The 14,872-nt window shown below is 36.9% G+C and overlaps 1 long non-coding RNA gene across 1 annotated transcript in view; it reads right to left on the reverse strand.

Annotated features, from left to right (window-relative positions):
• Positions 1-6,062: 6,062 nt before the first annotated feature.
• The window catches only part of LOC118731872, a 42,545-nt gene continuing 33,735 nt past the window's right edge, over positions 6,063-14,872 (reverse strand). Inside the window, exon 3 of the long non-coding RNA XR_004991989.2 lies at positions 6,063-7,754. This is a non-coding gene — a long non-coding RNA (uncharacterized LOC118731872). The remainder of the gene's footprint in view (positions 7,755-14,872) is intronic.

Consider the following 14,872-nt stretch of genomic DNA (forward strand, 5'->3'; position numbering starts at 1 on the left):
TCTGCAACCTCGCCAACACTTGTCTTTTGTTGATTTGTTGATGTTGGCCATTCTGACAGGTGTGAGATGGTACTGCATTGTTGTTTGGATTTGCATCTCTCGGATAATTAGTGACTTTGAGCATGCTTTCATGTGCCTCTTGGCCTTCCTTCTGTCTTCTTTTGAAAATATTCTATTTAGGTCCATTGCCCATTTTTTAATTGGATCATTCATTTTCCTTTTATTTAGTTGTATGAGCTGTCTGTAGATGTTGGAGATTAAACCTTTATCAGTGATATCATTTGCAAATATGTTCTCCCACACCGTGGGATTTCTCATTGCTGTGTTGATGGTTTCTTTTGCTGTAGAAAAGCTTTTTATTTTGATGTAGTCCCATTTGTTTATTTTCTCTTTAGCTTCCATTGCCCTAGGGGCAGTATCAGTGAAGAAGTTCTTTTGGCATATGTTGAGATTTTGCTGCCAGTGGATGCCTCTAGTATTTTTATGGTTTCCCATCTTATGTTTAAGTCCTTTATCAATTTTGAGTTTATTTTTGTGTATGGTGTAAGTTGGTGATCTAGTTTCATTCGTTTGCATGTCTCTGTCCAATTTTCCCAACACCATTTATTGAAGAGACTGTCATGACTCCATTGTATATTTGTGCCTCCTTTGTCAAAAATTAATTGAGCATAGTGATTTGGGTTGATATCTGGGTTCTCGATTCTATTATATTCCATTGATCTATATGTCTGTTCTTGTGCCAGTACCAGGCTGTTTTGAGAACAGTGGCTTTGTAATACAGCTTGAAATCTGATATTGAGATCCCTCCTACTTTATTCTTCTTTCTCAGGATTGCTGTGGCTATTCGGGTTCTTTTATTGTTCCAAATGAACTTTTGGAGAGTTCTTTCTAGGTCTGTGAAATATGCCATTGGTATTGTAATGGAGAGTGCATTGAACCTATAAATTGCTTTGGGAAGTATGGACATTTTGATGATGTTGATTCTACCAATCCATGAACATGGTATGTTCTTCCATCTGTTTACATCTTCCTCTATCTCTTTTTCAGTGTCCTGTAGTTTTCCGCATATAGGTCCTTTACTTCCTTAGTTGAGTTTATTCCTAGGTCTCTTAATTTTTTTGGTGCAATGGTAAATGAAATTGCTTTTTTAGTCTCTGTTTCTGTAAGTTCACTGTTGGTGTATAAAAATGCCATACATTTCTTGGCATTAATTTTGTATCCTGCTACATTGCCAAATGCATTTATTAAGTCAATTAGTTTTTTAATGGAGTCTATTGGGTTTTTTATGTACAATATCATGTCATATGCAAATAAGGATAACTTTATTTCTTCTTTTCCAATTTGGATGTCTTTTATTTCCTCATCTTGTCTAATTGCAATGGCTAGTACTTCCAGTACGATGTCAAACAGGAGTGGTGAGAGTGGGCATCCCTGTCTTGTTCCTGTTCTTAGAGGGAATGGCTTTAGTTTTTGTCCATTGAGTGTGATGTTGGCTGTGGGTTTATCATATATAGCCTTTATTATGTTGAGGTATGATCCTTGTATTCCTACCTTGTTGAGAGTTTTTATCAGGAAAGGGTGTTGGATTTTATCAAATGCCTTTTCTGCATCAATTGATATGACTAAATGATTTTTATCTTTCAATTTGTTTATTTGATGTATCATGTTTATTGATTTGCGGATATTGTACCATCCTTGCATTCCTGTAATAAATCCTAGTTGGTCATGGTGTATGATCTTTGTGATGTTCTGCTGGAGTCGATTTGCTAGAATTTTGTTGAGGATTTTGGCATCTATAATATGTTCATGAGAGATATTGGCCTGTAATTCTCTTTCATTGAGTTGTCTTTTTCTGGTTTTGGTATTAGGGTGATGCTGGCTTCAAAGAAGGAGTTTGGAAGTATCCCTGCCTCTTGAATTTTTTGGAATAGTCTGAGGAGGATAGGTTTTAGTTCTTCCTTGAATGTTTGGTAAAACTCTCCTGTGAAGCCATCTGGCCCTGGGCTTTTGTTTGCTGGAAGCTTTTTGATGACTGTTTCAATTTCTTCTCAAGTTACTGATCTATTGAGATTTTTAGATTCTTCCTGATTGAGTTTTGAAGGTTGTATTTTTCTAGGAATATGTCCATTTCCTCCAGGTTGTTCAGTTTGTTGGAATAGAGTTGTTCGTAGTATTTTGTAACAATCCTTTTTATTTCGGCGGGGTCTGTTGTTATTTTACCTCTTTCATTTCTGATTTTGTTTATTTGAGTCCTCTCTCTTTGTTTATTGATTTGTCTGGCTAGAGGTTCATCAATTTTGTTTATACTTTCAAAGAACCAGCTCTTGGTTTTGTTGATCTTAAGTATTGTTTCTTTGGTCTGTATGTCATTTATCTCTGCTCTGATATTTGTTCTTTCCTTCCTTCTGCTTACACTGGGCTTTTCTTGTTGCTCTTTTTCTAACTCTTTGAGTTGTAGAGTTAGATAATTTGTTACCATTTTTTCTTGTTTTTTTTTGCAATAGGCTTGTAGGGATATGAACTTCCCTCTCAAGACTGCTTTGCTGTGTCCCATAGATTTTAGATTGTTGTGTTTTCATTGTCATTTGTTGCCAGGATGTTTTGAATTTCTTCCTTGTTTTCTCTGGTAACCCAGTCCTTGTTTAATGGCATGCTGTTTAGTCTCCATGTGTTTGATTTCTTTGGATTATTTTTATTGTAGTTAATTTCCAGTTTTATGCCACTATGATCTGAGAAGATGCTTCATATGATCTCTATCTTCTTGAATTTGAAGAGACTTTGCCTATTTCCCAAAATGTGGTCTATCTTTGAGAATGTCCTATGTGCACTTGAGAAGAATGTATATTCTGGGTCTTTGGGGTGGAATGTTCTGAAGATGTCGATTAATTCCATCTGGTCTAGTGAGTCATTTAGGATTGATATTTCTTTGCTGATTTTTTGTTTAGGTGATTTGTCCAAAGGTGACAGTGGGGTATTCAAATCTCCTATGATTGTATTGCTATTAATCTCTCCCTTAATGTTCTCCAGCAGTTTTGTTTTGTTTTTTTGTATTTGGGTGTTCCCATATTGGATGCAAATATGTTTTCAGGGGTATTTCTTCTTGTTGGATTGCTCCCTTTAGTATTATGAAGTGGCCTTCATTATCTCTTGTTATGTCCTTCACTTTGAGGTCTAATTTGTCAGATATAAATATTGCTACCCCAGTTTTGTTTTTTGTTTTTTTTTATTTCCATTCGCCTGGAAAAACTTTTTCCATCCCTTCCTTCTCAGTCTGTGTGCATCTTTTTTTTTGAAGTGGGTTTCTTATAGACAACAGATATATGGGTCTTTCTTGTTTTCTTATCCAATCTGTTACCCTATGTCTTCTGATTAGAGCATTTAATCCATTTACCTTTAAAGTTATTATTGATAGGTACTTATTTGACGCCATTTTTATTCTATACCCCTGTGTTCCTTCTTCGCTTTCTATTTCTTTAATTTTACAGTAGACCCTTTAGCATTTCTTGCATTGCTGGTTTAGTTGTGATAAATCCCTTAGTCTGTTTTTGTTTGTGAAGCTCCTGATTTCACCTTCAATTTTGATTGATAGCCTTACTTGGTACAGTATTCTTGGATTCAGACACTTCCTTTGCATGACTTTGTATATTTCATCCCATTCCCTTCTGGCCTGATAAGTTTCTGTGGAGAAATCAGTTGCTAGTCTGATGGGGGTTCCTTTATATGTAATTTTCTGTCTCTCTCTGGCTGCTTTTAAGATTCTTATTTTGTCGTTGGTGTTTGCCAGTTTAATTATTGTATAATGTGTCTTGGGGTTGGTCTTCTGGGGTTCATTTTGCTTGGGACTCTGTGAGAATCTTGGATTTGTGTGGGTTTTTTCTTCTCTATGTCAGGAAAGTTTTCTGTCATTATTTCTCGTTATACATTTTCCATGTCTTCCTCAGTTTCCTTTCCTTCTGGAACCCCTTATTATTCTAATATTCTTTTGTTTTGTATTGTCCCAAGGTTCCCTTAGACTCTCCTCCTGCTTTTTAATTTTTTTTTCCAGAAGCTGCTCTAATTGGGTATTTTTTTTCCGTCTTGTCTTCTAGCTCACTGATGCGGTCCTCTGCTTCTTCTAGTCTACTCTTGATGGTTTCAATTGAGTTCTTTACAGTAGCGATGTCATTTTTCATTTCTTCTTGGTTCTTCTTCATTTACTCTTGGTTCTTACTCATAGTGTCAAATTTGTCTTCCATTCTTTTTAGCCATCTTGTGATCATTACTCTGAATTCTTGTTCTGGTAGGTTGCTTGCCTCTAACTCATTTACTTTCTTTTCTGGTGATGCCTGCTTTTTTTTCATATGTGGGCTGTTTCTTTGTCTCTCTATGATCTCTCTATTTAGGATGTCTGGTTGTGTAGTTCTCTCTCTCCTGCTTTGATTTAAAGGCACAAAATCACAACACAACCAGGTACAACACACAAGGCACTGAATAGAAATATATTTGTGATATTAATATCCCCCAATAAAGGTGACTAGAACTCAGCTAACAAAAACATACAATCAAACAAAAATAGGCAAATCAATCTTATAAAAAAAAAAAGCATACAACTTCAATATACTTAACATTCAACATACAACCACAAAGAGAGAGAGAAAGACTGTTTTTTGTTTGTTTGTTTGTTTGTTTTTAGGACAGCGACGAGGGAGGTCTGAATGGGCTTGGAGCAGGGGCTTGGAAATTAGATATATACAAGTAGGGTGAAATTTTAGGAGGGTATAAACAGAAAGAATGGGGAAAATCTAGAGCAGGAATGAGTTAAGATAAACAGGGCACCAAAGGAAAAGGTCAGGAAGAGAGTGAAAGCATAAAGGTAGGATTGAGATAGAATAAAGAGTTGGAGGAACGATAAATATAAACTGTAGAACAATAATCCTGAAATTAAAAAAAATTAAAAAAATAAAAATAAACAAGAGAACATAAGTTAAAAAAGGTAAAATAGTAGTAGTAATAATGTTAATTACGTATACAATGTAATAATTAAAAAGGGTAAAATCAAGTGAGGAAAAAGAAAAAAAAATAGATTCTTTAGTAAATGTTGCAAATAATGAAAACAAAAACAAAAAACAAAAATTTAAAAATTTAAATAAAATTTGCAGTAATGAAGGTCATTCGCTTCCTCTATTGTTGTAATCCAGTCCTGATTTTTAAGCAGTTCTTGCTTTGATTTTATTATACTAAGGTCAATTTGTGAATTGGCCTCTGGGTGGCAGTGTTTCTAGGTTGACTTCCCATGCTCTAAAGCCTCTCTAGCTTTTTTTGTTTTTCCCCCTCTCTGGGGCACTGATCTATGGAGGCAGGGAGGGGGCAAGTCCGAGCCAACTATAATCTCCTGTAATTCTCCTATATCCCTTCGAGTCAGATCCAAATGTGTTGCTCTTTAGTTATCTCCCCTATTAGGGGCCCCATCCACTTTCACGGGTGACACTTGCCTAACAGCCGGGGCTTCTACTTGTAATCACTGCCCCTGTTTTCCAGTTTCCATGAGCCCTTTGCCCGCAGGCTTTGGTCTTCTCCGCAAGCACTCACTCACCCTCTCCCTGCGAAGTTTGACCTTTTTGCCATGCGGTGGGGCACTCCTGTGGGTCCTAGTGTTCGCAACCCCTGGGATCAGTGTTCTGGGGGTCACAGCTGCTTGGTGGTTGCTGTGGCTGTGGATATTCAGGCCTCTGACATGATTCAATTTCCCTACAAGATGGCGAGATTTCCCTGTCCAAGCCGGTAGGTAGTTCCGGGAAGGGACCTCGCCCCGTGTGGGTGCTTCCCTGTGAGGGGCACCCTGTTCAGCGGCCCCCCAGAAGTTTCTTCTGGTGTTCAGCTGTCTCTTGGCTTGCTAATAAACACTTACAGCACAAGACCGTCAGCTGCTATCTCTTTCTGCTTCGGGGCAAGTCTCAGAATCTGCCTATCTATTCTTCCGCCATTTTGTCTCCTACTAAGGAACTTTATAATAAGCACTTACTGGTCATGAAAAGACATTTTAAAAATCACAAAACTTTGAAGAAATGAAAAGTCATTTATTTCAGTTGGGAAAAACTTCACATAGTCCAACTTTTTCATGTTATAGAGAAAATATAATGTCCAAATGAAATTGTCTAGTTGATTTAGAAGCATCAAGACAAAATCCAGTATTTATTCCAATACTGAATGTGGAACTTAATTTATGAAAAGTCTATCTTACTGGAGTTGGCTCTCCAAAAACAATACTAAAATGACTCCATCTAGGGTATAATACCATTTAATAATACTAGACTCAAAAATAAAATAACAAGATTATATTCTAAAGCGCTTTACCCACAGAAATCATTCACAAAATTAGTGTCTAGATTATTTTCATATTTTATATTTTTGAGTGGGAACAAAAACTTACCTAATAAGAAGCTGCTAATTTGAAAAGTTTGGGTAGAAAAAAGTTTGGGTACGTTCTGATATTTAGTTTACTCATAGGTGATGAAAATTACTACTACTCATTTGAAAAATATTTTTCCCTTAATATGTACCCCTCAGGATGGTCATGTACATTCAGTACAACAGAAATTCAGCTCAGTAATTCTAGAAAACTAAGTACTAGCCACTAAAAAACTTTCAAGTAGTTTATTTTAGTGTTATACTTTTATTTTTTAGGATATCACCATTATTTGTGACTTAGGTCAAACATGAAACACAAGAGATCAGATTATTCTCAAGCTAAGAACAAGTTTTTTTTCTTGAAAAACAAATGAACAAATATAGAAATGAATAACTATGAATCATATGCTAAAACCAAGTCAAACACCAGCATAACTGTACATAAAAAATAAGCAAATTGCCTGAACCTTGGCATTTCAAAAATAACCTAATTCAAGTCCCAAATCCACTTTAACTCTTCCTCCCATCTCAGATTTTTCTATAGCACACTTTCTGTGACTCACTCCACACTCCCTTGTATTGTCTATATTATTTCTATACAGATAGGTATTAATTACATCTCAAGCTAGATAGAAACTTTCTTTGAGGAGAGAGACTTTATAGTATATACTACTACTTCACAACAGGTACCTGAAGACTTGCTGGCATTTATTTTTTGGCAAGTAATTGTCTGTGATACAGTTTTTTTTTTCTTCCTCCAAGAGTTTACTTTTGGTAAATGGCAGGAAAATTTGTTTTTCTACAAGGGAAACCTGCTTCTAAATGATAATTTGAAAATCTTGACATATAGTTTTTAATATACACAAAAATAATGGAGGAGTGGGAATAACAGATTAGGTGCTATAACTTGCCTAAATCAAGAAGCAGCATACATATATCTAATTTATGCAAACTAAAATTTTATATAAACAGCACTATACTGTGATACTGGATATATTACTTAATTACAAAACAGAGTCAACATCTAACAGGCTGCTTCCTAGACAAAAAGGTTAATATAGCTTTGATTTGCTAATACTAAAAGCCAAACTACAGTACAATTCTCAACAGCACAATCTTTAAATAGAAAAAAAACACCCTAAACACATACATACTTTATTGCAACCAAACATTATATACCTATTGTATATAATGTACTACTACTACATTTAATGTCATCAAAATTTGTAGATAATTTATAAACCAAAAATAACACGCTGAAGACATGATCATTTAACTAAAAGCCATCCTGGCATTGTGTTCTTGCTCCTTGTGAAGATGATCCTGGAAAACCTGTGTTACCTCTTCTGCCTTCCTTTGCAGCATGCCTAAAGGGGGTAAACGTCATGATGCATCATTAATCTGAGACCAAAAAATAGACCAGGAACATAACTTACATCATCTCTTCAACATATGATTTATAGAACCTTACATGTTGTGTGTGTGGTTGTTTTTTTTTTTTTTTTTTTTTTTTTGTGTGTGTGTGTGTGTGTGTGTGTGTGTGTGTGTGTGTTTTACAGCTCTAAGTATTATAAAGTTACAGAAAGGTATTTGTCTTTCTGTTTGGAAACTATAAAAACAGTAGATAAGACTGTTCTTGATTTGCTCTCCCTAGCTTTCCAGCATATAACAATCTACTTGACATTTATGTTTTCTTGAAGAAATGTGTTAACTGCTTTTTTACACATTATAGCATAAAAGTGCCATACGGATGGTCATTAAATTGAGAGTTTAGATTTTTGTAGGTCTTTGGTGGCCTATAAGCAAATTAATACACTGTATATATTCACATTTCTATTCCCTTCTAATGATTTCTTTAACTTTGTGGTCGTTAGATTTTCTTAGGGGCAAAGAAACACAAATACCATTAATTTTACCATGTAAAACAGCAACTTCAAGCTTTTGAAGTAAGCATAACAATCAGAATTTTTCTTTTAATATACACAGATAAACTTGACCATTTGTTTTAGTATTCATTAATGCTCATTAATTGATAAGCAATAACTGGTGCCAAAGATTTAAGAAAAACTTTAAGGAAAAAACTAAATATTTGAATCAATATACTTTAAGTTTATTCAGCCAATAAGAAAGGCCCAAACATTATTCAGTTTTTAAAGTATAATAATTCATCCTATCTTATAGGCACTGTAAGATCACACTTTATGAACAACTTATTTAAATAATGGTTGGCTAGAAAAACAATGTACATTGAGCCTGGCAAAATACATTGCCTTTTTTTAGTAATAACTAATTGCAGAGTGAAAATTTTCTCCCTATATAACATTTTTCAATGTGATAGTAATGTAAATAAACACTATAACAAACCATTAACTTGAGGCCGAAAGAAATTATTAAATTATTAAATGCAAAGCAGTACATTTTATAAAAATTTTAAGAATCAATAAAATATCAAGAAACATAAATCAGCATTATTAAGTTAGCTTTACTATAAACATTTCGTCATGTCTTCAAATTGAATTCCCATGACTATTTCTGTATTAACATACTTTAAATTTTTTAGGAATTTCATTCTTTAAGGGCAAAACTGCATTTAGGCAGTTAACTACCTCGAGTGCTTGTCCAGTGATAGGTTTCAATGATTGGTTCCTGCAGGCCTACTAAATTATATATCATTACTATAAGTTGAATGCTAGTAATTAATTAAAATTTGGAGGGGAAATATACCATACAAATTTTGACATTATCATTGTTTTGACATTATTATTATACTAATAAAGGGTAACATGCTAATTAGACCGGGTTGACAGGACATCTTCTGGTTGTCTGGACATCTTCTGGTCATATGGTTTTCCTTCCAGACAAAGCCATGGTGGTGGGGGCCAAGGCAGAGGCAGTTAGGGGCAATCAGGCTGGCAAGGGAGGGCAGTTAGGGGCAATCAGGCTGGCAGGGGAGGGTGGTTAGAGGTAATCATACAGGTTTGTAGAGTGGTTAGGGGAGATCAGGCAGGCAGGCAGGTGAGCAGTTAGGAGCCAGTGGTCCTGGATTGCGAGAGGAATGTCCAACTGCTGGTTTAGGCCCAATCCCTGTGGGTAGTCAGATATCCCCCGAGGGGTCCCAGATTAGAGAGAGTGCAGGCCAAACTGAGGGACGCTCCCCTCCTGTGCATGAATTTTATGCACCAGGCATCTAGTTAAAACATAATTGTGGAGAAACCAAGACGGCAGCATAGGTAAACATCTAACTGCAGCCTCACACAACAATTTCAAAAAGATACTACTAAAATACAAAATGGACATTATCCAGAACTACAGGAAAGTTGACTGACTGAAAATTCTACAACTAGAAGGAAAGAGAAAACCAGAAGGAAAATCAGAGGAGCTGTACAAGCTTAAGGTACAAAGACATGGTGCATGCATGGAGAAAGGACCGAGCCAGAGAGGAGGGGCGGCTGAGTGCCTGGCTGGTATTCCCTAACAGGAAGGAGATAAAAGCTCCCAACTGTGCTGAACCCCAATTCTGACTGCACTGAACCCCAGTTCTGGGCAAGACCGTGGGGTCCCAAGCTCAAACAGAAGGAATCTGGGATGTAAGGTGGAAGCTCAGGGGAGCAGCAAAAGGCGGAGCCCTGAAGTTGCGCACATTGAGTGCAGAGGACAGACTGTTGACTGAGCTGTTAGATTGCCCTAGCAGGAAGGAGACAAAAGCTCTGGACTGTGCTGAGCCCCAGTTCCAACTGCACTGAACCCCAGTTCTGGACGAGACCCTCGGGCTCAGGCTCATATAGACAGAATCTGGGCTGTAAGGCGGAAGCTCAGGGGAGTAACGAAAGGCGGAGCCCCCGAATCACACATATTTCACACAGAGGATAGACTGTTCATTGAGCCACTGGATTGCCCTAGTGGGAAGGAGACATAAGCTCCAGACTGCTCTTAACCCCACTTCCAAATGCACTGAACCCCAGTTGAGGGCTCGTTGGGGGATAAACTAGACTGTCTGGTAGTGGGCAAAACTCAAGGGCACCTTTCTCTCAGCGGTGCTTGCAGTGAGTACCAAAGGACACTGAGGAACACTGAGACTTAGGAACCTCATAGGGCGGGACTAACAGGAAGCCAATGTTGTAGGCTCCACCCTGAAACTCTGCCCCATCCAAGCTGAGCACAGAGGCTCTTGCAGTTTTTCCAAGTCTAGACAAATAAGGCTGTCTCCTGGCATAGATATAGCTGATCCTCCCACCCTACCAACTCAGGGAAGCAGCGAAAATGCCGAGACAAGGAAACAGATCACAAACGAAAGAAATGGAGGACAAAAAGCGACTGTATATAAAGTTCAAAACCACGCTTATAAGGTTTTTCAAGAATCTCCTAGAAAAGGCCAATAAAATAAACAAGACCTATGAAGATATGAAAAGGTATCAACTAGAAATAATAAAGGATCAGCTAGAAATAAAGAATACATTCTCTGAAATAAAAAATATTATACAGAGTCCTAAAAACAGAATGGAAGATTGCAAGAATCAAGTCAAAGATTTGGAACACAAAGAGCCAGTGGACACTCCTCCGCAGAAGCAAGAAGACAAGAGAATACAGAAAGTTGAAGATAGTGTAAGAAACCTCTGGGACAACTTCAAGCGAACCAACATCAGAATTATGGGCGTCCCAGAAGATGACCGAAAGCAAAATACCGAAAACATTTTGAAAGAAATAGTGAGAAAACTTGTCCCACCTGGTGAAAGAAATAGACTTACAAGTCCAGGAAGTGCACAGAACACCAAACAAAAGGAATCCAAAGAGGACCACACCAAGACACATCATAATTAAAATTCAAAGAGCAAAAGACAAAGAGAGAATCTTAAAAGCAGCAAGAGAAAAGCAGGTAGTTACCTATAAAAGAGCACCCATATGATTGTCAGCTGATTTCTCAACAGAAACCATGCAGGCCAGACAGGAATGGCAAGAAATATTCAAGGTGATGAATAACAATAACCTGCAGCTAAAAATACTCTACCCAGAAAAGCTATCACTCAGAATAGAAGGCCAGATAAAGAGCTTCACAAATAAATTTAAGCTAAAGCAGTTCATCACCGCCAAACCAGAATTATATGAATTGCTGAAGGGGGTTCTTTAGGAAGAGGAAGAAAATAAAAATAAAAATTATGAACAAATACATATCTATCAACAAGTGAATCTAAAAACCAATGGAAGTAAAAAACATCATGAACAATATTAACTGGTGAATATAATAGAATCAGAGATATGGAAGGGGAGCAGACTGATGATTCTTGGGGGAAAGGGTAGTGGAGGTTGCGGGAAGAGACTGAACATAAATTGTGCACCTATGGATGAGAACAATGGAGGATGGGGAAAGAGCAGAGGGTGGAATGGGAATCTGGTGGAGGGGAGCAATGGAGGGGAAAAAAATGAGGAACATTTGTAATGATATAAACAATAAAGATTTATTAAAAATAAATAAATAAATAAATAAATAAATAAATAAATATAGCCCCAGAAAAAAAAAAAACGTAATTGTACTGAACAATATAAAAATGAAATTAAGAAAATAATTCCATCCCCAATACCATCAACAAATTAAACACTTAGTAATAAATGTACCAAATGAAGGATGAGCTCCATACTTAAAACTACAAGATATTGCTAAAAGAAACTAAAGACCAACTAAATAGAGAGATTTCCATGTTCATGGATAGAAAGACTCAGTAGTGTTGAGATGGCAGTTCTCCACAAATTGATTTATAAATTCAATGTCATCTCTGTGAAAATTCCAGCAGGCTATTTTTTGTAGAAAGAGCCAAGCTTTAAAATTTACATGGAAAGGTAAAAGACCCACAATAGCCAAACAATCTTGAAAAAAGAAGAATAAATTGCAGGAATTGCACTACCCAATTTTAAAATTTACTAGTAAGTTACAGTAATTGAGACAGTGTGGTATTGACATAGGATAGACAGAGAGATCAATTATACAGAATAAAAATCCAGAAATAAAAACCTTGAATTTATTGTCATTTTATTTTTTGACAAAGATGTGAAGTCAATTTAATGGAAGAAAGCAGACTTTTCCAACAAATGATGTGGAGAAAACTGGATGTCTATATACAAATGAAGTTGAACCCTTACCTCTAACTATGCAAAAAATCAAGAGGGTGGATTATTGATCTAAAAGTAAGAGCTAAAACTATATGGGAAAATAAAACACTTGTCAATCAACTAATGAATGGATAAACAAAATGTAGTCCAGTCCATACACTGGAATGCCTCATGGCAGTAAGAAGATATAAAATACTAAAACATGTTACAACATAGAAGAATCTTGAAAACACTGAGCCAGACACAAAAGGCCATATATCATATGATTCAATTCATATAATATCTCCAGAAAAGGCAAATCTATAATGACAGAAAGTCGATTAGTGGTTGTCTGGGGTTATGTGTATAAATATCAATTAACCACAAGCAAGTAAGAGCGAACTTTCTGAGGTAATGGAAATGTTCTAAACTGGATTGTGTGATGTTTGCATAGCTCTATAGCTTGAATTAAATGGCTATTGGTTCAGATGGCATATTTGTGTTTTTAAAATGCAGGGTGGAGTAAATGTAGGTTTACAGTTGTGAGTATGCAAAACAGAGCTTATTCTTGTATTGTTACCTATCAACTAGAGACCCAGTGCATGAAATTCATTCATGTGGGTGAGGGGTTATCCCTCAACCCAATCCAGGTTCCCAACTGCTCATTTGCCTGCCTTCCTGATTGCCCCTAATCACTTCTGCCTGCTAGCCTGATCACCCCCTAACTACTCCCCTGCCAGCCTGATTGATGCCTAACTGCTCTCTTGCCAGCCTGTTTGCCCCTAACTGCCCTCCGCTGTAGGCCTGTGTCCCCCCACCCCCCCACCAACTGCACTTCCCTGCAGGGCTGGGTCCTACCCAACTGCCCTTCCCTGCAGGCCTGGTCCCTCCCAACTTTCCTACCCTGCTACCCATCTTGTGGTAGCTATTGGGTCGGCAAGTAAGTAATTGCGAATTTTTTAAAGAAAATCAAAGACAATTTTTTCATGGAACTAAATAACTTTATTCTGTAATGTATTGCCCATTTTGATCAATGACCTTTTGCCATCTTTCAGGCAGCATCATAATCCCACATTCAAAAAACTTCTGGTTTTTATTAGCAAAAAACTGAATCAGGTACGATTTGACATCATCATCATTATTGAAATTTTTACCATTCAAGGAGTTTTGTAAAGATCGAAACAAAAAGTAATCAGATGGTGCAAGGTCAGGACTATATGGTGGATGTGGCAAAACATCCCAACCAAGCTCCATTAATTTTTGCCGAGTGACCAAAGATGTGTGTGGCCTTGCATTGTCATGATGGAATACAACACCTTTTCGATTTGTCAATTTGGGCCGCTTTTCTTCAACTGCATTGTTTAATTTCATTAGTTGTTCAATGTAGACATCATAATTGATCGTTCGGTTGGGTGGTAAGAGTTCAAAGTAGACAATTCCTTTGTAATCCCACCAAACTGATAACAAAACCTTCTTTTGATGAATATCAGCTTTTGATGTTGTTTGAGTTGGTTCACCTGGCCTGCTCCACGATCTTTTCCGCTTGATTTTGTTGTAAACAACCCATTTTTCATCGCCAGTTATCAGTCGTTTTAAAAATGGATCATTTTCATTACGTTTCTTTAGCAAATCGCAGCTGCTATTGCGTTGCGTTAACTGTGATTCTTTCAGTTCGTGAGGAACCCATGTATCGAGTTTTTGAACATAGCCAAGTTGTTTTAAGTGATTTTCAATGCATGTATGTGATACATGAAGCTTCTCTGCAATCTCACGTGTTGTACTGTGACAGTCCGAATTGATTATTGCTTTGATTAGGGCATCATCAACTTCAACTGGACGACCAGAGCGTTTTTCATCTTTGAGTGAAAAATCACCAGAACGAAATTTGGCAAACCAATTTTGACACTGCCGTTCTTTTAAGGCTTCGTCACCATAAACAGCACATAACTTTTTATGAGCTTGCGATGCGTTTTTCCCTTTGTGGAAATAAAAAATCAAAATATGACGAAAATGTTCCTTTTGATTTTCCATTTTTCAACGAACGCCAAACGAAAACTACAAAACAGATCAAAAAACTTTTTTTTACTGATTAACAGCTGAATAGCCAACTATCAAATAACAAAATGTGTTTTACATTTGTACTACGTCTGCAAACCTAAAAATTCAACTGAAGCCATATATGTGTGAAACCCGCAATTACTTACTTGCCGACCCAATATCTTGTGTCCACATGGGGGCAGCCATCTTTGAGCACATGGGGGCAGCCATCTTGAGTGTTGGAGTGATGGTCAATCTGCATATTACTATTTTCTTAGATAGGATATTATTAGATAGGATAGAGGTCTGGTACATGGGTGGGGGACGGCTGGTTTGCTCTGAAAGATGTCCTGGATCAGGGTGGGGG

Source organism: Pipistrellus kuhlii, unplaced genomic scaffold, assembly GCF_014108245.1.
Source record: "Pipistrellus kuhlii isolate mPipKuh1 unplaced genomic scaffold, mPipKuh1.p scaffold_m20_p_33, whole genome shotgun sequence".
Taxonomy (NCBI): Eukaryota; Metazoa; Chordata; class Mammalia; order Chiroptera; family Vespertilionidae; genus Pipistrellus; species Pipistrellus kuhlii.